We start from the raw sequence: 25,173 nt of genomic DNA, 5'->3' as shown, positions 1-25,173 counted from the left end.
AGCCAAAGGAAGATTCAAGAACCACCCCAATTTACTGGTTATCAAAACTTATCACATATACTTGTGATAACTATAAACTGAGATTTTAAAAAGTCTTATTTATACTTGAATTTCAGAGTTAACCTAAACATCTCCTAATAAAACTTGCCTATAAATTATGATTCCTTCTATTTTCTTCCTAATACTCAAAAGTAGTAATTTTACATTTCATGTAATCATGGTATAAGTAGCATGAGAAATACTAATTGCAGAATATTTACTTCAATATGGCTTTTTCTCATATGTTTGAATATTTCAAAACATAGCTTGTGACATTAAAGAAGAAATAAAAAAGATATAATTAATTCTAAAAGGCACTATGAAATGCAAAAGTGCAACCAGTACAATCTAACTGTACTTAAAAAAACATTAAAACATTGAGTATTTGTCCACGTACATTGCCCACTGATTTGCAGCAGCAGTAATTCATGTAAAAGCTATCATGTAATATACATGAGATTGCTTTTCTACAATCTTGCAGAAAGGATACTTGGAAGTATCCTTTTGCACCAAAACTGGAATCATTTTTCTGATGATAGGGTAAAGTAAGGTGAAGCTTTGCATTTCATGAGTAGTCAGTAAATGTAGGTGGGTGAAATCATTTATTCCTTTCAAAAAGATCACAAAATGTGTTATTCTTGATGATTTCCAACAATATTATAAGTCCTTGAAGTGGCACATATATTTGCAGAAAAAAAATAATATACACATAAGCAAAGCAGGGTGAAAGAAACAAAAATTTACCCATGATCCCAATAGTGATTATATATATATTTGAAAGAGAGAGAGAGAGAGGATACTAGCTAGCTGACTAGGTAATTAGACTCCCTGAGCAAAGTCTACCATTACAGGGATGCTAGGAATCTAGGGGTGGGCAGGAATATACTGATTCTAGTACGTCAAAGTGCTTAGTCACTGGGGAAGCAGTCTGGCATGAACACATTGGCCAATCTTGGGGCAGCTGGAGGCTGTCAACCAGCTATCCTTCCTGCAGAAGTTTTCCTTGAATAGAGATGTAAGCAAGACACCTCCCATCCATCCCTTGCTTCATACAGATTCTCTTCTCTGTGCATGAGGTTTGGAAAACAGCTCCTCCGTTGTTTTTTTGTTTTTTTTTTAAAGCTTTGTATATGCATTTTATCTTTTGAACCAGAATCTTTTTTTTTTAATTAATTATTATTTTTTTATTTTTGGCCGTGTCCAGTCTTTGTTGCTGTGCGTGGGCTTTCTCTAGTTGCGGCGAGCGGGGGCTGCTCTTCATTGTGATGTGCGGCCTTCTCATTGCAGTGGCTTCTCTTGTTGTGGAGCACAGTCTCTAGGCACGCAGGCTTCAGTAGTTGTGGCACGCAGGCTCAGTAGCTGTGGCTCATGGGCTCTAGACTGCAGGCTCAGTAGTTGTGGCGCACGGGCTTAGTTGCTCCGTGGCATGTGGGATTCTTCCCGGACTAGGGCTCAAACCCGTGTCCCCTGCATTGGATGGCAGATTCTTAACCACTGCGCCACCAGGGAAGTCCCTCCTCCGTAGTTCTTGTCCGTGTTTCTGAGGGGAAACTTATGGGAGGTTAGTGGGAAGAGGTACAGACACCATTGCTGCAGGTAGGTTCAGGGTACAATTAATACTCATCCTCTCCCTCCTCAACCACCTATACTAATTTCCTCCTACCCTTAACTATTACCACAGGATTTGGTAGCTTACCTGGCTTTATGACCCAGAACTAGCTACATAATTTGCTGTGTTCAGTGCAAAATGAAATGTAGGACTCCTTGTTCAAAAATTACTAAGAATTTCAAAACAGTGACAGCAGAGCAATAAACCAAGCATGAGGTTCTTTCAAGTATGGGGCCCTTCATTTGACCTGTGGGACTGCCCAGGTCAAATGCCCATGAATCTGGCCCTGTTGTGGCCCAAACTTAAATTTCTAAAGGGACCGAGACCTTGGTAATCACCCCTCTGTCTGGCTGGGGTTGCTGCATTCACCCACTCACAGGTACAACTGGGTAAGTTCCTAATTTTATAATGAGAATGCATAATCATTACTGAACTGAGCATGAGGAATTGGATTAATATCAAGATTTTAGGTGTGGAAATGTTAAATAGGAGCTTAGAATTCACTAAATTATAAAACTGAAGAATTCTATCTTAAAAAATGTTTCAGTGTTTATGCCAGTTGAATGGTATTCTTTTAACAATGTTACTTTGTTTTCATATGTGATGGGAACCTCCTAATTCCTGAAAAGACCTGTGATTTCTGAAAAAAATAAACAATATCTTGAAGTTTTGTGATTTCACACCTACTTTATAAACTAATTGAGCTGAAGATTGGTGTTTAAAATTCTGTGTTCTCGAGTGGACAACTTGTGAAAAAAATTGAGGAAAAAATAATACTTACTGGAAAATAAGAAATTTATTTGGTAAAGTATAAAAATATTATATTGGAGAAGTGATTATGGCCTGTGCATTACTTATTAATAATAATAAATATTTACAAAGCACCTTCTAGGAACTAGGAAAAATTCTAATTGCTTTACATGTTTTTTTATTATATGGTAAATGCCCCCATTTTATGGATAAAGAAACAGAATGAGTAAATCTAGATAAAAATTTAAGAGTTATAGTCTTATTCAGTTTTTAAAATTAATTACAAATTAATAAAATTCATGTTCTGGTATAAATTAAACTGTGTTTTGAATCATTTACTTTTAAAAATTTTGTTTTAATTGTACTCAAAGAGAAAAAATATACTCCTGAGTTTGATTAGAGAGAAAAGTGGTCACATTTCAGGAACTAGGTAGTATATGATCTTTATATACAATGCCAGCACCCAGGAAGAGACTGCCTATCATAAGTTGTTTTTCTCAAAATAACAGCTTTATGGAAATATAGTGTACTTACCATACATTTACCACTTTAAAGTGTGCAATGCTTAGCATTAGTGGTTAAGTGTTCATTGTTTGTATATTCACAGAGTTCTGCAAGCATCACCACTGTCTCATTTTGGAATATTTGCATCACCCCAAGAAGAAATCCTTTAGCAATCTCTCCCCTGTCCTTCCTCTTCTTAACTCCTATTAAACTCATAAGTTTTTCAAAATTGAAAAAAGTCACATTGAATCCTAACCTGAGGACCCATTTTTTGTTTGTTTGTTGTTTTTAAGCTGTGAAAGACTTATTTGTTTGAAATTTATGATAATTTTGTTTTTAAGAGATTTACAATGCCAAATTACTGAGGGTTTGATAGTAATGTTAATTTAAATGTGTTACACTAGATATAACAAAATTCAGATTTTTCCTTATGTAGTATGTTTAAGATGGGTTGCTTATATATTTTAACCCCTTAACGTGACTCTGCATTGAATTTCTATGGTAACTGCATTTCCGCAAAAACATAAAAACATTCAGAGGCTGTGCCCTCTCTCTCCTTTTCCTGTTGCCTTTCAGATCAGGAGAACATGTCTCTCCAGAAGTCACTGGAATGCCCTACATACATTTATTATTATTGCTATTTCCAGCCCCCAAATTAATATCAAAACTACCATGATAGATTTGTAAAGAAACCATTTAGGACTACTCATGGGAAAGAAAATTATCTTGGATGATGATAGAAAAGAAAAAAAAAATACAGTTAGAAGATAGGAAGTCAAATTCAAAGCAACCTTGTAAAATAAATATTCATGTTAGTTTAGCACCCTCTTCTCAATATATTTTAAGATGAGTATTGATTTAGGGCACACTCTATTTCTGTATATTGCTATTTTTGGAAAATAATGATATATTTCATCCTGTATTGTGGAGTGACTGAAATTAAAGGTAACTGTGGGACCAATTCCTCAATTTTATAATGAGTAAGGTTTGCATCTTGATCACTTACTTTATCCATTTCATTGAACAACTAAGAATATTGCATTATTGGGTAAGCAGATTCAAACCTTTCTTGAAGAAGAGCAAATCTGTTAAGTCACAATTAGAACCAAATAACTGTGGAGACAGTAACTGAAAATTCCTGACTCTTGGTGACTAGAAAGGGGGGCAATTAAGTATATGGAAAGTACATAAATCTTCAAGTTGCTGCTAAAGAAATATATGTTTATTTTCCTCTCCAACTGCTACTATTAGGCTCATTTCAAGTAGTATTCTTTATATCAAAGTGTTCCTTTGTCACATAAAATTATTTGTTATTTAGAACCTTCTCACAGTTGTTTAATCAAATCCACTGAACATTAACTGAGTTCTAAGTGACCAGCAAAGTGCTGGGTTAGGAATAAAACAAGGATTAAGAAATCTTCTGTATCTTCAAGGAAATTAGAGATAAGTGATGGACATTTACACATAAGCCAATGGGTTTGTGTAATAAAAGATAAATGCTAACAGAAAAATAAAAAGCTGTGTTTGGGGAGTTTAAAATGAGTGGATTTATCTCCCCTTTGAGTTTCAAGGAGTGTACACCTAAACTGTATAGTGAATGTGAACAAAAATTAAGAAACTTAAATATATAAAAGTCAAACTATGAAATATTAGCCCACATGCATATAAGGAAAGTTTTATACAGCAGTGATTCTATAGACATATATGAGGAAAAGAATAATGAGGTAAGACATGAGGCTACAGGCTGGGGATAAATCTATCCATTCTCAAAGGGGCTGGAGGAGGGGTGCAAGACTAGGTGCAGACTCCGGAATTAACCTGCTTCCTTGGAAATCTGACTTCATTTAATTACCTGGGTGCTTTTGACCAAATTGCTTACTTTTCTCTACCTAAATATCTTAATCTGTAAAATGTGCCTGAGAGGTGATAAAGGCTTAAATGAGATGAGATATGTAAGCACAAGCCCTCTCTAGACCAAAAAGTATAATCTATTATTTCATCAAACCAATTATTCAAAGATAACTTTTATTATTCAATTAATGTTTACTTGTTCATGTGCTTCAATTAATATTTAAAACAAGTGCCTTTTGGCTGGGACTCAAGTGACCATTTTTGCCCTTTGTTATTATCAGTGTTTACCTCTCTATAACATGATAAATTAGACATCCTCTTATGAGTTTCCAACTGAGAATATTTGTATTTAATGACTTTTGTTTCAACACTTATAGACTTGCTACATTATAATATTTCCAATTTATAATTTCTTAGTCACTTGAGGTTTGGTGTTACTCAAATATTCCAAGTGGGGCAGGTAGACCGTTTCTAATCTAAAGAGCTACTTGGAGCAGAAAAGACATTGCGTGGAGATAGAGGCATGAAGAGAATACTGAAAATCCCCACTTTCTCTGTGGTTGATTAACAAGATTTGCTATACCCGTGGTTATCCTTACCATTCAGTCATGCAAGGATGAGTGAGGGGGAGTGCAAATGTAAGTGGTTGCAGTGAACAGAGAGCAGGGAAGGTTCACTGAGGAACTAGAAGGAACTCTCTCACAAAGGCAAGAGTCTTGGGAGCCCAGTGTATCCACAATACAGGAAATTTAAAACACATGCAAAAAATTAATTCACTCACAATACTAGTAAAATAATTAACAGTATCACAAAAGATGGAATGCCCAGCTTTTCCAAGTAAGCTTCAGAATGAATCAGAAACAGAATAAAGGATAGGTCTCAGCTAAGATAGAAAAGGAGGGTCAAGGAAAACTAATGATAATATGCTAGCAAATGGAACCTGTGAACATGTAATAGGAAAGAACAAATCTGACTCCATATTGGATCTATTTCTTTTACTTTAACCTTTGTGTTCTATTGCTTTTGCTACAAGTAAATACCTAAAAGAATGTTGCTTAGAGCCTGAAATATACATGATAGCCCATTCTCAAGGCTCTGATCTGTAAAGGTATAACACTTTTCCATTCATGTAGAGTTTAAAAAGTTGCAGAGCAGAGAATAATATTTGTCGTATTGGAAGTTTACAGGAACACTGTGACCAGAACTGGGTGGACAGCTGCAAGAACAAAGGATTCAGGCACCAAGAAGTTTGCACAACCACCACACACCCTCACCTTCTTGAATTATAACTCGAGTAAGATGATTTTTTGGGACACTAGCCCACCATCTTCTCAGTCTGCTGGCTTTTGGAATAAAGTTGCTATTCCTTGCCCCAACACTTGGTCTCTTGATTTATTCACCTGTCCTGCAGCAAATAGTAGGATCTTAGACTCCTACTAAGTAACAAACAGAGCTTTCCACAAGTATGGCCAAGGAGAAGAGAAATTGCCTGACAACTACAGAAAAATATTCATTCAATTTTTTTAAGAAAACCTAGCATGAAAAAGACAGAAAAGAGCCAGATATTAGAGAAAACCTAATTCAAGGTATAGAATAAATATTTCCATAGAGACTTAATGATAAAATAAACCCAATAAACAGGGGCTCAACATTGAAAAGGAAGCCCATGGAGAAAAAAGCAAATCTCACACAAAACTAATAAATGATTAGACATGGCAAGTAAGAGAATAGATGCAGCTGAAATGGAATCGCTGACAAAAAGAAAGGTAAAAACTTACAAAATGATATAATTTGAAGAAATTAGGAAGAGGTAACAGATAATGAGGACAGAAAAAATCATCCAATTGAAAGATAATTGTTATTTCTAGACACCTTAACAGTGAGAAGAAAATGTTTTAAAATAACATTTTTTTTTCTGAAAGGAAATTCATAAAAGAAGGAAATAACTGAATTTGAAGCCTACAAGAGCACACTGGGAAATGATACAGATAACTGACACCAAGACATATCCATTTTAAGTTGTAGAAGTTCAAGAATAAAAAATAATTTAAGCAACCAGGCAGAAAAAAGCGATATGATTTCATGAGGTGAAATTCAAACTGGGCACAGATCTCTTGTGAGTGCCATTCAGAGCCAGAAGATAAAGGAGCCATTATCATTTTCTTCAGGTAAATAAAATATGACCCTATATTATACCTAGTTAAGGTGTTGTTCAACTATGAAACCAGAACATATACATTGTCAAACCTGAAAAGCTAAAAAATAAGACCTAACACCCACTGGTCTTTCTTGAAGACAAAATCCAACCAGACAAAAAACTCATAGAGAAGCAAGCAAAGGGCTAATGTGATATTTCTTCACAGAAGACAGAAGGGTTATGTCTGAAAAGTTCTGAGAGAAAGTGTGAAATAAAAATTTTCTACCCAGCCTTTTTTTTTTTTAAACTGGATAAAAGCAACACTCAAGCACTCACAAACATGCAGAAACTCAGACACCTGCAAATGGCTTTCACAAATATTAAAAACAAAGAGGGAAAAAAACTAGACAATTAAATCCAATGAACTAAGACATAAATGTGAAAAAGTAACTCATGACTGGAGAAGCTTTGACAAAGAAACTGGTGGTCCTGCTGAATTATGATAAGGACCCAACATGTTCACTACAAAGGAAAACTAAGAAATGTAAGACTTCAGTACATTTGAATTGATATTGATATAATAACAGGAAATATCAGAAACATTCTGGCATTTTTTATGTTTATTATAATGGTTAGAATATTTCTAAAACAGCTGTGGATGAAGTGATGTAGATCCTAAAGCAATCTCTATTTGACCTTATATGGTGAAAGGACTTTAGTCTATTTTAAAATATAATTTATATAAAACAACTGTGGAATTTAAGGCTAGAGCAGAAAAATTTAAGTAACAGAAATGATAAAAGTTGGAAGAGAATGGGTGGAAATGTGGGAGGAAAGGTAGGTGATCTAATTCTCTGATCTTTCAAGAAGGATTCAATCCCAATTCAAATTATGCATCTTTTTATATATATAAAAAGATAATGTTCTGAACTCTTAAATTTTTTTTCATAGTCTACTTTCTTTTAACTTCAAAGTAACATTTAGAAGAAACTTATATCTGAAAAACGTACATTCGTATCTAAAATCCACCATGCCTTTCACTATCATTTCAGCTTCCTTTAGTACTTCAAATCCAAGTATAACTGTATTTTATTAATACAGCATGCATCTTATAGCAACTCGCTATGAAAGAACAGTTTAAAAAAAGGTATATGTGAATACATTATTGGGGAGGTGATCTCAGGGAACAATGGTGAAAAATAGTAGAAGGAAACAGAACTGAAGGGAGGGCCGAAAGAAAGATATTCCAAATATTTCCATCACTAGGGTCTGCTACTTCCATGATTCCAAGGGACTGAGAAGCAGTGTGAAGTGTATTTCAGGACCAAGGAGCAAAAAGAAATATGTTGCCTATGTGAGGCAGCCAGGTTGTATTTAGAATGATTAAATATCCTGGTATTCCTGGGACTGAGGAGGTCCTGAGAGCCTTTTGGTGCTAAAAATGGGAAAGACTAGGAAATACTGAAATGAGTTGGTCTAGTCACCTTTGGTTATATCTTACCTCATGCCTTAGAGTCAACAGAGAAACCACATGGTGAGGGGCAAAAGTCAACTGTTGTGATTTGAGGCAAGACTCTTGTATGCTGAAGAACAGTTCCCTTCAGTGGTGGCTGGAATGAAAGTGAGTAAAACAGAGCTCCTACAGTGGTATATAGAAACAGTCCACCATTTGTAACACTAAGATATCTTATTCCTCCAGTAGTTCTAGCTCTCATGTCACAAAATGGGTCCTGCGTTGTTGGGAGAAAAATTTGCCATCACTTCTTCTCTAAGAGAGGGGAAGTACGAGTACCATCCATCATGGAGACCATTTAAAATTAGTATCCATCCACAATCTTTGAATGGACTCAAGGCAAGAGGGTTAGTGAAAAAGTAACAGTCCACACTGTTGTAGGTGGCTCAGGAATCTAGGTGACTTATACATGCAGCTGGTTGGATCCTTTCATAACTGTTTGGCCTAAGTCTGAATGTATCATTTTCATTATATAGTCAACTTCTGCTGTGCCCACTTGACTTTATGGCTTAATGATATGATTATGCCCAGTTGATGATGAGTAGCTCTGGTCATAAGATCACCTGAAATCCTAGTCATGTTTAAATAGAACATAGTGGTATGTGAGAAGCTCTTACTCAAACTAAGAGTAATTTACTGCCACAGAAACCAAGACTTTGTTCCCCAACTTCAATTAGGCTCTCTAATTAGGATATGATGTTTTATCATAATATTTCATTCCTCTCAGATTTCCTATCTTTGGTTGTAGGACCAGATGGTTTCACTGGTGAATTCTACCAAATGTTATAAGAAGTCATACAATTCCTTCTCAAACTTCTCCAAAACATAGATGAGGAAAGAACACTTTCAAATTCATCTTACAAGGCCGTCATTACCTGATACCAAAGCCAGACAAGGATATACAAAAAAATTAAATTACAGGTCAATATCCGTGATGAACATAAATGCAAAATTACCCAATAAAATATTAGTCAATCAAATTCAACAGTACATTAAAAGGATCATACACCATGATCAAGTGGGCTTTGCTTCTGGGATGCAAGGATGGGTCAACACTTGCAAATTAATCAATGTGATTCACCACATTACAAAATAAAGGATAAAATCCTGTGATTATCTTAATAGATGCAGAAAAAGCATTTGACAAATTCAACATCTTTTCATAATAAAAAACTCTTAACAAAGTGGATATAGAAGAAATTTATCTCAACATAATAAAGGCCTTATATAACAAGCCCATAGCTAACATCATAATCAGTGATGAAAAGCTGAAAGCTATTGCTCTAAGATCAGGAACATGACAAGAATGCCTGTTCTCGCTATTATTTAACACAGTACTGGCAGTCCTAGCCAGAGCAATTAGTCAAGAAAAAGAAATAAAAAACATTCAAATCAGAAAATAATAAGTTAAATTGTCTCTGCTTGCAGATGATATGATATAATATTTATAATAGACTTCACCAAAAGACTGTTATAACTAATAAACAGTTTCAGTAAAGTTGCAAGATACAAAATCAATATACAAAGGTCAGTTGTGTTTCTATACACTAATAATACCTATCAGGAAGAGAAATTAAGAAAACAATCTCATTTGCAATTACATCAAAAAGAATAAAATACTTGGTAATAAGTTTGATCAAGGAGGTGAAGGATTTGTACACTCAAGAATTGTTCCAGATTGAATGTTGAGCGTCTTTTCATGTACCTGTTAGCCATTTGGGTGTCTTCTTAGGAAAATGTCTACTTAGTTCTTCTACCCATTTTTTAGTTGGATTATTTTGTATTGAGTTGTATGAGTTCCTTATATATTTTGGACATTAACCCTTTACTCCATATATGGTTTGCAAAAATTTTCTCCCATTCTGTAGGTAGCCTTTTCATTTTGTTGATTGTTTCTTTAGCTGTGCAGAAGCTTTTTAGTTTGATATAGTCCCACTTGTTGATTTTTGCTTTTGTTGCTTGTGTTTTTGGTGTCAAATCCAAAAAATCATTGCCAAGATCAATGTTAAGGAGCTTTCCCTATATGTTTTCTTCCAGACGTTTTATAGTATCAGGTCATATCTTTAAGTGTTTAACCCATTTTGAGTTAATTTTTATGAGGAGTATAAGATAGAGGTACAATTTCATTTTTCTCCATGTGGTTATCCAGTTTTCCAGACACCATTTGTTGAAGAGAGTATTCTTTTCCCATCAAAATAAGGTATCAAAGAGGTATCAGCACTTCTGTCATTATTGCAACTTTATTCAGAATAACCAAGATATGAAAAAACTGAAGTGTCCATCAATGGATGAATAAATAAGATGTAAAATATATATGTATGTATATGTATAATTATATTATATTATATTATAATTAACATTATAATTATAATATATATATGTATATATATATAATTCAGCCATGAGATAAGATGAAATTCTGCCATTTACAACAACATGGATGGGCCCTGTTTTATTATACTAAATGAGCTAAGTCAGACAGGGAAAGATTAAATGCTGTATGATATTACTTATTTGTGGATTCTAACAAAGATAAACTTGTAAAAACAGAGAGTAGAATAGTGATTACCAGGGACTGAAGGTTGGGGGATTGGGGAGATGTTATTTAAGGATACAAACTTACAACTAGTAGATAAATAAGTCCTGGAGTTCTAATGTAGAGCATAGTAATTATAGTCACCAATACCGTACTATGAACTTCAAAGTTACCAAGAGACTAGATCTTAATTGTTCTCATCACAAAAAAAGAAGTGATAATTATATGACACATTAAAGGTGTTAGGTAACACTATGGTGGTAATCATATTGCAATATATAAATGCATCAAATCAACACACTGTACACCTTAAAATTACACAGTGTTATATGTCAATTGTATCTCAATTAAAAAAAGAAAAAAAAAGTAATTGGTTGAATAATTTAGTTATCAGAATTGATGTATGTGTAACTTTACCACCTCAACGTGAAACCCTGATTTCTTTCTAGTCTAAGCTTCAGAATTCAGTTTTACAGTTGTAAATTAGAAATGAGGATTTTGAAAAGTCCTACACATAAATCCATGTAGATACATATAGCACATGCACGCACACACACATCATACTTTGTATATTTATTTTGAATAGAAAATGGAATAAGCAGGTGAGTAGTTTCAAAGTTGAAGATTTATTCATTTTTGGAAATTTTTAGGTAATTTTAGTCAGTTTGATATAAATATCAATATACTGTATGTTGGCTGCCATTGGTCTAAAAATCTACCAGATCTTCCAGCTCCATGCTACTAATAATATCTAGTACTGTTGTGAGCTGAATTGTGTCCCCCCAAAAGATATATTGAAGTCCTGAACCCAGGCACCTGTGAATGTGACCTTATTTGGAAACGGGGTCTCTGCGATTTAACCAAGTTAAGGTAAGGTCGTATTGGATTGAGGTGGGCCCTGAGTCCAATGACTAGTGTCCTTATAAGGAGAAAGAGACACAGAGAGGTAGACACACAGGGTAAAGGGCCATGTGATGGTGGAGACAGAGGTTGGAGGGATGAAACTGTGAGTCAAGGCACGCCAAGTGTTCGCCAGTGATCATCAGAAGTTAGGGAGAGGCAATGAAGGATTCTTCCTGAGGGTCTCCAGAGGGAGCCTGGCACTGCTGACACATCAATTTCAGAATTCTAGCCACCAGAACTGTGAGAAAATAAATTTCTGTTGCTTTAAGTCATATACTTGTAGTATTTTGCTATAGCAGCCCTAGGATATTAATACACATACTATATACATTAGTAGATAGTAGATTGGCCAGTGATATGCCAACTGGGTAAACATTTCTTTGACATGATCTTACACAGATGGGCATTCACCATACCTTAATGACTTGCAATTTATAATTTTGCTTCTGTGACAGACCCATGATATGAACTTTGGAACAACAACAACAAAAATTACTGGGTGAAGGAACAGTATTGTTTCTCCTGAGATACAATTAGAAACTGGTTTCAGACAGGCTGGAAGTGGAGAATGCAAATTTTCTGTTAAAAATCAGTGGAATAAAAGCATTTTATTTCAATCTCATCTTTTCAACCCCTGGCAAATGCCCAAAAGAACAAAAGAATAGTAGAAAATTCAAGCTTTAATATAACAGAAAAAAAAAATTTCAAGATACAAATAGAATTATACTAGCCAAAAAATATGAAATATTAACCTAAACAAGAATGCATGATATTTATTTTCACAAACATCCTCAGTCTCCAAGATACTTCTACATTTCCAAAAAATTAAGTATCTTATTCTGCATAATCTCTACAAAATGACAGTTAAGACATCAAGAGTTATAGGAAGGCTCTGGGTACTGTGGAATACATCCTGATGGGACCCAGATATTTGCGACAGAAAAGCAGATACCTGGCAAATAAAAAATAAATAAATAATAAAAATAAATAAAACCATCTGTACACTTTCTTTCCTAGCCTGAAAGTCGCTTCACTGAAAGCTGAAAAGAGGAGAGAAGGAAAAGCATTGCCATAGACTAAATGTTAGTGCCCCCATTCATATGTTAAAACTTAATTTACAGTGGGATGTCATTTGGAGGTGGGGCCTTTGGTTGGTGATCAGATCATAAGGGCAGATCCCTCATAAATGAATGACACCAAACCTGCTGGCACCTGATCTTGAATTTCCCAGCCTCCAGAAGTGTGAGAAATAAGTTTCTGTTGTTTATAAGTCACCCAGTCTACAGTAATTTGTTATAGCAGCCTGAATGGGCTAAGACAGGAATAGAGGAGGCAATCCATAATTTTATAAGTTGAGGGGTGCTCTGGACACTCTAGCTTTCAATACGATGGGCTCTCAATATTATACTTTCCTTTCTGCACTTTCTTCTGTACTTCTGAGGGATAAACCTGCAAGCCACATATTTCAGACACCCTAGCTTTCTGAATTTCTCTTGGTTTCTACCAATTGGAGGCACTAGATAGAATTTAGAAGGAAGAAAGAAGAAACAGAATATTACTTTGCTATTTCAGTTTCTTTCAGCACCTAGGGGCTGTGACAGTAGCAGTACCATAACGACAAAGGAAGGCATCTTGCTCATGTTCTTCTTGGCATGGAACCTCCATTCTAGGAGAAGAGTATGCAGGGATGGAGACAAAGAAAGGCAGACCAGCTCTGCAAATACAAAAATTTATTGAATTAAATGCTTACGAAATGGGTGAATTTTATAATATTTAACCTATATTTTATAAAGCTGTTTTTTTAAAGGTGATTTTAGGCAGCAGTGAATGTCAGCAACTTTGAGAGTAATTTAGCAGCAATGGGAGAGTAGGCTCCTGGTTTTTGCTTTAACAGCAAAATACATTTCTAACAGTAGCAGACACAGACAGAGAGCTTGCCCCTCATGCTGTCAGCAGCTCTGGAGTGAAAACAGCCACATGAGTTGTAGCCTAAGGCAGTGACAGTTTCTAGATCTATGAAGAACAACCCTCCTCTTCCCTTAACACCTTTAGCCATTCCATCACTCTAGTCACCCGTGATCAGCTATAAATTTCCCCATCCTTAAATACTGAATGGTTTTCACATCCACCAAATATATGCTGAATACCAAAGAAGATTTTTCTGTCACCCAAGCAATTTGTTCAGGAAAAGTTTGGAGTCAACACCTCTGAGTCCACGCCCCAGATAGTCCCAGTTACCACAGTTGCCAACATCTCTGGCAAGCAGCAAAAATAATTCAAAGATGGATCATACTTGGGAAGAAAATGATATGTGCTCTGTGCACAAAACATTTTTCTTTAAATCAGTAAACGGCCATTTCCGATGAAAAGATGGTTACAGTAAAACAAAGGAATGAAAGAAGTGCTTCTCATTATTCTCACAGCATTTATAGATAATATCATCTTTATAAGTAATAAGCGAAATTTGAATAATGAGAAAAAAGTATTCCAAAGAGACTTTATAGGATGTTCAAAGAATATGGAATTGAGTTGCAAAATGTCACAATATGACAAAAAATGAAAAGCCAGTGTAGAGAAAAAATGCCCGATATAGGTGGAAAAAGTTAGATGTTTATAAGTAGTTATGAGGGTGACTCAGAGAGAAAGAAAGAGAGGGAGGGAGGGAGGTGGAGTGAGGAGAGAGAAGGGGAATGTAAACATGATCACGGAAGGAATGCTAGACTTTGAAAAGGTATATCTAACATGCATTATTGATATTTTTAAGAAGAACTAAGCAAATGAAAATATAGAAAGAGTCTAAAGTATAATTTTTTCAACATTTTTCTGAAATAAAGACAAGTTGATGTGTAGACTGAAGGGGCTCATAGATTTCCAAGAAATAATGAAACCTAACATTCATACCTACCATTCCAAATCAAAGCATATTCTGGTAAGGATGTTAAAATTCAGGTACAAAGAAAGAATCCTAGGAGTAGGAGGGGGAAAACTCATGCCCCCTACTAGTGTGAAATATCAAGATGGATTCGACATCTTCACAGTAATATTCATGCAAGGAGACAGTTTGATCAGTATCTAAAACATACTGAGAGGAAGAATATGTGATGCAAGAATTTTATAATCAGCCAAGTAATCCTTTGATTTTAAAGAAAACTTTTGAGTAAAAAGGAAAAGCGTGCACAAAGTTATGCCATTTATGAATAACAAGGTCTGAAACTCCTAGGGGACAAGGCTAGGCAGTGATAAAGAAAGAAAAGGGGGGAAATGGAGCTGAAATCAACAGATTAGGTGATGAGAACTAAAGGATATTTTTTAAATTGACAGAGTAGACACCCACCCCTACTCCTGCCCAAATATGTTAAGATTAATTTTTATTTAATGAAAGTGACAGAAACGTGAAGTGGTCACATGATCAGAGCAAAGGTAGCGGGAATATTCAGCCAGCCTCCTTTGGGTTGCAGAGTCTGTTAATTTTGACTCTGTTCCCATGTGAGGACTCTTGTCAATACGCAAAGCTCATTTTTTCTAAGCTCAAAGCTTTTTCATAATCAAGTCACCTAATACCATTCAGAAAGAACTTTAAGCAGCATCTATGTCCTTCCTGTGAAATATTTATGAGCAACTTGGATTCTGACTTTCCTGTCAAACCCACCAAAACCTAGTCTACATTCTCTTTTAAGGACATGATGGATGTTGGAAATGGAAATCCTGTTTATCCCCAGCTCACATCCATCTTTCTATTTTTTTCTATTTCTATAGATAATAGATAGAGAATAGAGATATAGTTAATTTCTCACCGAGCTTATTAAAAAATCTATTTTCTTACAAGATGTTACTTATATTATTTCATTTGATTTACCCAATACTGTTAATAGTTGGCATCATAATTCCCATTTTACAGCATAGAAATGTCAATTCCATTAGGTTAAATCAATTTGTTCTAAATTACACAGAAATTCAGTTTTGTGTCTGGTATTAGAAGAATCTCTTTGTACTTCCCCACCACCCCTTACTGTAGTTGTAAAATGCACCTATTGGCAATCACATATGATAAATTATCATATCATTCCAGAGAATAAATTACAAGTGTTAAACTTAAAAATAATGGCTTGTTAGTTCCCTATCCCCACATCTTTAATGACAGAAATCACAGATCTTGTTCATGAGGATCACAGTTTTTGAAGTAAAATACTAGATTTTTATTTCTATTGCTATGACGGTATTATTATAGTAATACCAAAACAAGAAAAAGACAATACACAAAAAGAAAACTACAGACCAATTTCCATCATAAAATAAATGTAGAAATCCTTAGCAAAATATTAATAAATAGAATTAGCAATATATAAAAATAATTATACACCAATACCAATTGATATTCATTCTCAGCACGTAAAGCCAGTTCAATATTCAAGAATTATCAATGTAATTTACCCAATCCTAAAGAAAAAAAAATTTCATGGTCATATAATTCAATGCAGAAAAAGGGTTTGACAAATTTCACAACCATTCATGTTGTAAAAACAACAAACAAAAAGCTCTCAGAAAAATAGGAATAGAGAGTAACTTCTTCCACTTGATAAACAACATCTATGGAAATCAAAAACAAAAAGAAAACCAAAACCAAAAATCCCAAAGTTAACGTTATACTTAATGATGAAAGACTGAATTATTTCCCTCCTCAAGATCAGGAACAAGGCAAGGATATTCACTCTCACTTTACTCATTTAACATAGTATGAGATGTTCTAGCAAGTTCAGTAAGGCAAGAAAAATAATTAAAAGACAGATATGTAGGTAAGAAAGAAATAAAATTGTCTCTATTTGCAGATGATATGATTATATACAAACTGAAGTCTAGGAATACACATATACTCAAAAAAATACCCTTCTAGAATTAATAAGTTAAACAAAGATACAGGATATAAAACAAACATAAAATATTAATTGTAAACCTATTTGCTAGGAATTAACATATGGGCAGTGAGATTTTTATAATCACTCAAAAAATGAAATATAGAAATATATCCAAATAATCAAATATTTACAAGACTTGTCATCAAAAAACTATAAAATACTAATGAAAAAAATCAAAGAGGTTCTAAATAAATGGAAGACATTCAGTGTTTATAGATTGGAAGCTTCAGCTTGGTAACTGTTAGTTTTGCAAGGGCTATCATAACAAAATATCAAAGACTGGGTAGGATAAATAAAATAAAGATATTTTCTCACAATCCTGGAAGCTTAAAGTCCATGAGCAAGATGTCAGCAGGGTTTTATTTTGCCTAAGGCTTCTCTTCTTTGCTCGTAAATGGCCATCTCTTCTCTGTACCTTCACACAGTCTTCCTCTATGTGTGTCTGTGTCCTAATTGCAAATCAGGCTGGATTAGAGTCCTTCCTAATTACTTCATTTTAATTTAAATACCTCTTTAAAGACCATATCTCCAAATATAGTCACATTCTCATATTGTTAAGTCTGGGGGGTTAAGACTTCTACACATAAATTTTGGGGACAGTCAATTTAGCTCATAATAGTAAGGATTTCAATTATGCCAAAATTGATATTTAATTTTAAAACAATTCTCATCAAGACATCAGCAAGAATTTTTGTATAGACCAGATTATTTAAAAATATATATGGAAAAGAGCAAAGGAACTAAAAGATCTAAAAGAATTTGGAAAATGAAGAATATAGCAGAAGGAGCCAGTCTACCCAATTTTAAGCCTTATCTTTTTTTCTTTATCTTTTTTTTTATTACTGCTTTATCTTATTTTTTTTAATTTTTGGGGTATAGTCGCTTTACAATGTTTTGTTAGTTTCTACTGTACAGCAAAGTGAATCAGCTATACGTATACATATATCCTCTCTTTTTTGGATTTCTTTACCATTTAGGTCACCACAGAGCACTGAGTAGAGTTCCCTGTGCTACACAGTAGGTTCTCATTAGTTATCTATTTTATACGTAGTATCAATAGTATATATATGTCAATTCCAATCTCCCAATTCATCCTTATACTATCTTTAGTAATCAAGACTGTGTGGTGTGAGTGGAGGAATAGATACATAGGCTAATAGAAGAGAACAGAAAATTCAGAAATAAACTCACAGATATGCCCAAATGATTTTTGACAAAAGTGAAAGGAAAAATTCAATGGAGAAAAGATAGCCTTCTAAACCAATGGTAGTAGAGCAATCTGATATGTTAAAAAAAATTGAGCCTTGACTTAAGTCACACATCTTACATAAAAATTAATATTCTGGTTGTGATATTGTACTATAATCTAAGATGTCACCATTGAGAGAAACTAGGAAATGAGTACATGAGATCCCTCTGCATTATTTCTTATTACTGCTAATGAACCTACAATTACATCAAAATGAAACTTTTCTTAAAATTTAAATACAACATTTAAATCCTAAATAAGATCAATAGTCTGAATGTTGATACATAGTAAAGTCTTTGTCAGTTTGGTGCTTGTGCTACCAAGAGCGAGGCAGACTGCTATGACCAGGTGAAAAAAAGAGATTACTGTGTGTAGCCTCTCATCCTATAATACCCCACTTGAGTACAGACCTAACTAGAAGACAGTCCTATTTACCAATCAGGTGGGGGAACACGTATATATATGTATATATTTCCTTTTTAGGAGATTAAAGAAACTCCTAAGCTATAAAATCAACACTATAGTGCTTAAGACTCAGAAATGTTACTTGCTAATTTCATAGTTTCTGAAGATCTTTCATTATGAGCTTAAGGGAAGAAAAGGAACTAATATGTAAATTAAGCAAAACAAAGTTATAATAAAAGAAAGACAAAGAGAAAACCCAACAGAGAAGGTAATAAAATTCCAGTGGAGATCATTACAGGTACTTTTAAGAAATAAAGGTAGTAGAACATAATGATAAGCATGATTTAGAACTGAAAAATGTTGAGAATAAAAGCAGTACATGCAATTTTTAAATGGCCAATATAACCTCCAAAATTGACAGAAACTGAGGATGGAAATTATTTTCCAAATATAATTTTAAATGATTTTTTACCAACTGAGGAAATTCTTTCAGCCTAACATTCTCCCTCAAGGGGCATTTGGATTTGAACTCCTAAAGATGGGAAGATAATTGGTATTTTATTGCTCAATATGTTTGCAACCATAATGATGAAAATATTGTTTATTGACTTTCAATTTTGAGTCAATCTTCAGGCCATGGAAAGAAGATGCTATGTTTAAGGATGGAATGAAAATCCAAGAGCTATGATAAAAGTGTAACTTACACAAAGTAGATTGTGAAGAAAATTGGATAGAGAAGCAAGGGCATTAAAATTGTCATATAAAGTATGAAAACTGAATTAAAGGACTATAGGAAAATGATTGAGTTTAATTACATTGTTTATACTAAAGATAATTGACAGGAAAACCAAAACAATAACATAATTGGCTAATAAAACAGTTGGAGAAGAGGACCTGAGTGAGTTAAATATTTATATTTGATACTGGGGGAATAATAAATGTTATCTGATATTAATAAATTCAGAAAATATCTTATATATTGTTTGAGAAGGGAAATAACCAAAATATAAACAATTTTGAAGAACTTATCTGGAGGGTAGACTTAGAAGTGAAGAAGTGGTCTGACTCTGTTGATATTTAATATAAAACATTCTTTAACATGTGATTTTTTTTAATGAGCATATACTACTTGATAAAAACAAATATTTTAAAACTACAACCCTACTTACTTATAAGTGATAGTGATTTATATGATAGGAAGGTACTTATTGTTGAATTGATATGAAAAAAATTTAGAGTAGAAACAATTATCAAACTGGAATCATGCATATAAACATTTTTTCTTGCATTTTTTATGTGTTAAAATATGTTATTTTTCTTTGCTTTATACTGTTGAATTTGAAATATCACCCACCCAAGGCTCTTTGTTTCTCCCTAGTTACTTGGCTAGCGGCTGCTTCTATTTGCAAGCACATATCATGTGAATTACAAGGAAGTAAAATAATTGGCCTTCAACTAGACTAAATTTTCACCAAGTGGATTATTGTGCCCTGATAATGCCCACAGTCTAAATGACCACACTCAAAACTCAAATGTGTTCTTAATTTAATTAATTATAATTTCCAAGTTAGGAAAATTGTGTTTTGTATAAAATATTATTTCATTAAATTAGCCACAGTAAAAAAATAAGAATCACCTTTCATTGGGAATATACAAGAGTAAGTTTCAAATAATTTTATCATGGAAAGTATTATAATAATCATTTCTAATATTCACAGTTAAGAATCTTAAAATCCTTCTGGCTTTACTTTCAAGAAAAGTCATCAGCAACATTTAAAAATGTATGCTTATGAAATAAATCATCCAATTACTCTATTTCTATGTTTAAATTCCCCAGTTCTTCTGGCAATAGAATATAAGTCACTGAAGTTTTGTTTCCAGTGGAAAGTGGCTGGTACCTCCAATCCTACCCCAGAAACCCACAATTATATAATCTGCAATAATTATCCAAGTATTTTTAAATCACCTCCATGGCTTTAATATTTACTTGCCATGTTACTTATTTTCACAGCTAGGCATCACATCACCCATCTTTACAAATAAATGTATTACAAATTAAAGGATATAATCTTTCTTCTCTGACTAGTTTTCTACAATTTCTTTTTCCCAGTAACAAGTATAATTAAAAATAATAATTGATCATTTGTTTTAACTTGTCAGTAGAACTTACCATTTCCTGGTAAGGACATCTTTCTTAAAATTGGATGATTTTTAAATGTGTCAAAATGATCAAGATAATAAAGGTCTTGAAATATTTGCCTTTTTGAATTTAGAAATGTAAGCTATGACAGAATACAATTTCTTTCTGTAAAACACAAACAAAAAGAATAGCACGTTTCAAATAGTTAACTGTTATTTCACAAGGATCATAAAAATTAAATAATTAGATGAGGAACTCTATTCCATTATTCAACAGGACAATTAGTTCTATCAACATTTACAAGTTTTAAATATAGATTTATAATGCAAATATATTTATAATGTACTTTTATTTTTTATAGTGTATTTCTTAAATCTTCAATTAAAATCAGTAATCAAAAGAATTTAACATTAATGATAATAAAGCATTTATTATAATGTTTCTTTTATTCTTCAGTTATACTATTTCAATACTTTAAATACATGTTCAATTTTATTGCCATATTTATGAATTAAAAATCTTAGTTTTGCTTAATTTCCTCCATTAGCAAGAAAAAAAAATTGAATGATACATTTCCATTTATTTATAACTTGAATTCCTTATAAATAATTTTATTTATCAAATATGAATATCTACAATTATAAATATAAGGTTTCAAAAAATGAGAAAAGTGAAGATACAGTTCATGAATTTGTGCTAATGACAGTTAATTATGCTTAAAATTTATTGTCAATTTGAACAAAAAACTGTCACAAAAACAAAGTAGGATATTATATAATAATAAAAGGTCAAATCACCAGGCAGATATTACAATTACAAATATATATGCATGCAACTTCAGAGCACCTAAATATATAAAACAAACACTGACAGAATTGACTAGAAAAATAGACAGAAGTGCAATAATAGTAGACGATTTCAACATCCCACTTTTAAGAATGGAGAGACAGTTACTTTATAGGGAACGATTTTTGAGTTTTTCTTCTCTCCTTCCCTTATTTATTTTTGCAAATATAAAAAAAAAGCACAAACTGTGAAATAATAAAGAAAGAAAAGAAACAGAGATGAAAGAGAGAGAAAGGAGTGGAAGGAAGGATGGAAAGAAGGAAGGAAGGAAGGGAGGGTTTCTTACACAAAAGGTGACATACTATACACAGTTTTCTGCAACTTCCTTTTATCACTTAACAATTTATACTCCAAAATATACAATATATAATCCGTTTAATCCATTTTGTAGAGATCTTCCCAACTGCTTTGCACAAGTACATAGTAATCCACTGTGTAGATATATTGCAGTTTATACAACTGTTGGATTTTGATGTTAGAAGTTTGGATTTTGGGGGTGATTTCAATTTTGTTACTAGTACCGATAATGTTACATTGAAGAACATTTGACACATGTCATTTCAAACTAATGTCAGTGTACTTTTTGGGTCTTTGGAACAGATTCCTGGAAGAGGGATTGATAGGTCAAAGGCCAAATACAGCTATGATTTTGTTAGATATCGATAAAATCCTCTCCATAGATGTTGTCCCATTTTACATGTTGAAGAACAAAATATTAGACTGCTTCTTTCCTCCTTAGCCTCACCAACAGTGTGTTATCAAACTTTTCACATATTTCAAATCTTAGAGGTGACTAATGGTTTTGGTTTTAATTAGCATTTTTCTCATTATAAAGATTATAATACAATATGAAATATATTTTCTAACAAACATTGTTCCATTGAAAATATGAAATCTACATTTGGATCTGAGTAGCCCAGGGAAGTATGCTGGGTTAATGACATAAGTGGCTATTTAGTTGTAATTAAGTAGTTTAATCTGAAACCATCCGTTTTACTCAGGACTGCAGTTTAAAGAGATAGGAGAAAGAAAGGCAGAACAGAAGAAAGGGAAGGAAGAAAGGAAGGAAGGAAGGAAGGGAGGGAGGAAAGGAAGGAGGGAGGGGTGAATTAAGCTAGGTCTGAATTAAGACCAAAAAATATATGAATAAATGGGAAAGAACTGCTTAAATCAATGTAATTACCCTTGTTTGCTTGAAATCTGTGTTATAGTTTGAAGTCTGTGCCATACCTACCTTGTTAAAAAAAAAACACTAAATTTACCTATTTTGCTCATATTCATGTTTCTTATAAACTCTGACCAGAAATTACAAATTTTAAAGTTTTACCGCATTTCAGCAGTAAACTACGTGCATAACCTCAGAAATGGATTGATGTCTCTGGTTAATACATATTTTGTTCATCATATGCTGGATAGGAGCTACATATTAGTATATATCCTCAAAATTTTTATTGCATTTAACACACCAGAAGGGATATTATACAACTAATAAGAAGTGAAGTCCATGTTAAGTTATTTGATCAAATATGTTTCATGCAACTGCCTAAGAACATCAAAACAGTTAGTCAGACCCAAAATTCAATCTGAGCTAGCATTCATATTCAAAGATTTGAATTCAAAGGTAAGTTCAGAGACCAAATATCATATTTTGATTTGTTTTGAAGTGGCCATCTGCCCATATCAAAAAGCTACTGCAACAGTTTGGCAGGCAGTTTAAAGAACCAAAATAACTACTCTGTGCAGGTCAGGTTCACAGGCATTCGGTTGTTGACTTGGAAAGCACAAAAAGTAATAATCACAGCATGTGGTACTTTACCGAGTAGCCAGCCAAAAGTGTCTGTCTAAATAGTCAAAAATTTCAGCTATCATAAGAATCCTTTGAGGAAACGTTATAAATACCTATCAAATTTCAAATATCAGTGGCCAACATTTTTAAAAACGGCATACAGATCTAATAAAATGTTATAGAAAAGTTATAATAATCCTGAGGTACCCATAATTTATATCCTGACACACTTAAAATGTTCCTTTTGTTTAAAAATGGGCTTCAAAGATATCAATAGTTTTATTTGTATATTTTATAAATATTTGTGTGCTAGTCAATAGTCTGATTTTTAATGGTTTAAAGCAAATCCAATGCCACAAAGACCTACTTTAGTCATGCCTTGCAGGAGTTCAAAGGGAATATCCTCTATCTTCACCCCTCTGCCCCTCCCCTACCTTCAAGTCTCCTTCTCACAGGTCTCTGCCTGGGAACTGCGGACCTTTGCTGCTCCTTTTCTTGGAAGAGTGGCTGTTGAAAGGAGTTAAATATGGCTCTTGGGTAAGTAAGTCTGGGTTGGAGGGCCATGAAGTGTCAGCAAGACGGCAAGCTCCCTTGGTGTCCAGAACTTGTAGAATAGCCTGCAATAGAGTGGACCACCAGCTGAGCTCCTTGGAGTGAGAGCTACATGCTGGCCGGGAGAAGGGTGACCCCAGTGTCAACCAAGAAAAGTTAGACGTGGCTGCACTTCAGAGAGCTCACCAACCAGGTGATGGTCACCAATAACAGCAGGAGGATGTTCCCAGTGCTGAAGTTGAGTACGTCTGGCCTGGACCCGAACACCATGTGTTGTTTCATCTTGGACTTTGTGATGGAGAGCAACCACTTCTGGAAGTGTGTGAACAGAGAGTGGGTGCCTGCGGGGTCAGCCCAAGCCATATGTGCATATTGAACTCCTTACATAAATAAAAACTCTAAATTCATGTAGTACGAGTTGAGGGTCTACAGGGGATGACTACCAGCCACGGCATTCTCAAGACCCAATGTATATCTGTCAAGGCTTACCAGAAAGAGATTACAGCTCTTAAAACTAAATACAACTGATTTGCAAGGACTTGCTGCGATGCAAAAAGAAGCAGGGATCACAAAGATAAGATGGAAGAGTCCAGAGACAAACAGCAACCTGGGTATTACTAATGGAAGTAGCTTATCCCTGGAATCAGTTCCTTCTATCTGCTGTCAACCCCTATCCTCAGTTTGGAGGTCCTGTCTCACTTTTCTCTACCCATGGCTGTGAAAAATGCTCTATGCTGAGGAACCACAGTTCACCCTTCCCTGTCCCTGTCCTCAAAGCTGTGCCTAGGCCCCCTTCCCACTTGGACAAGCTCATACTTAGCCCATACACTCATTGGAAAAATTCTCCAACCTATTCTGACAATTCATTTTCAAGTTGTCCATGATCTGATCCCATGAACTTAGCCCAGCCTCAGCATGTGTGTACATACTATCATGTTACTCTTGAGCACAACAGGGCTGCATCAGTACCCCAACCTGTGGTCAGCTAGCAGGGCACCTTCACACCAGGGTCTCAGACAGAATAGCTGCCTAACGGGCTGGGAGTCCAGTTCTTCCCAGTGAACATTATCTTACCCAAATAATCTCAGGTCCCTTCTCCTCAGGATTCTCACTCTATAAGAACCATGTCATGGCCACAGATATTCCTGACAGCCAATATCACACCTTGGCCTCATAACCTCATGGATATCCCTGTCACCACCTTCCATGTAAACCAAAGCCTTTCCTTAAAATATACACTATTTTTTTTTATGTCTACCAGTGTTGATTTGATCTAGGTACAAAATGACAGTCTCATAGGTCAAGAAAGAAAAAAAATCTTATTAACTTCACTTTAAAATATGAAAAAGAATATATGTTCTGCTGTTCATCAAAAAAATAAACCCACCCATCATCTGCAACACAAGTGTAGTCCTATGTTGTGTTTATATGCTACAGATG

At 34.1% G+C, this 25,173-nt stretch overlaps 1 pseudogene; it reads left to right on the top strand.

Annotated features, from left to right (window-relative positions):
* The first annotated feature begins 6,465 nt into the window (after positions 1-6,465).
* LOC132363309 (T-box transcription factor T-like) lies at positions 6,466-24,815 on the top strand (annotated as a pseudogene).
* Positions 24,816-25,173: the final 358 nt, after the last annotated feature.

This window comes from Balaenoptera ricei, chromosome 3 (assembly GCF_028023285.1).
Source record: "Balaenoptera ricei isolate mBalRic1 chromosome 3, mBalRic1.hap2, whole genome shotgun sequence".
NCBI lineage: Eukaryota > Metazoa > Chordata > Mammalia > Artiodactyla > Balaenopteridae > Balaenoptera > Balaenoptera ricei.
Note: the sequence above shows the minus strand (reverse complement) of the source record. Positions and strands in the feature narration are given on the sequence as shown.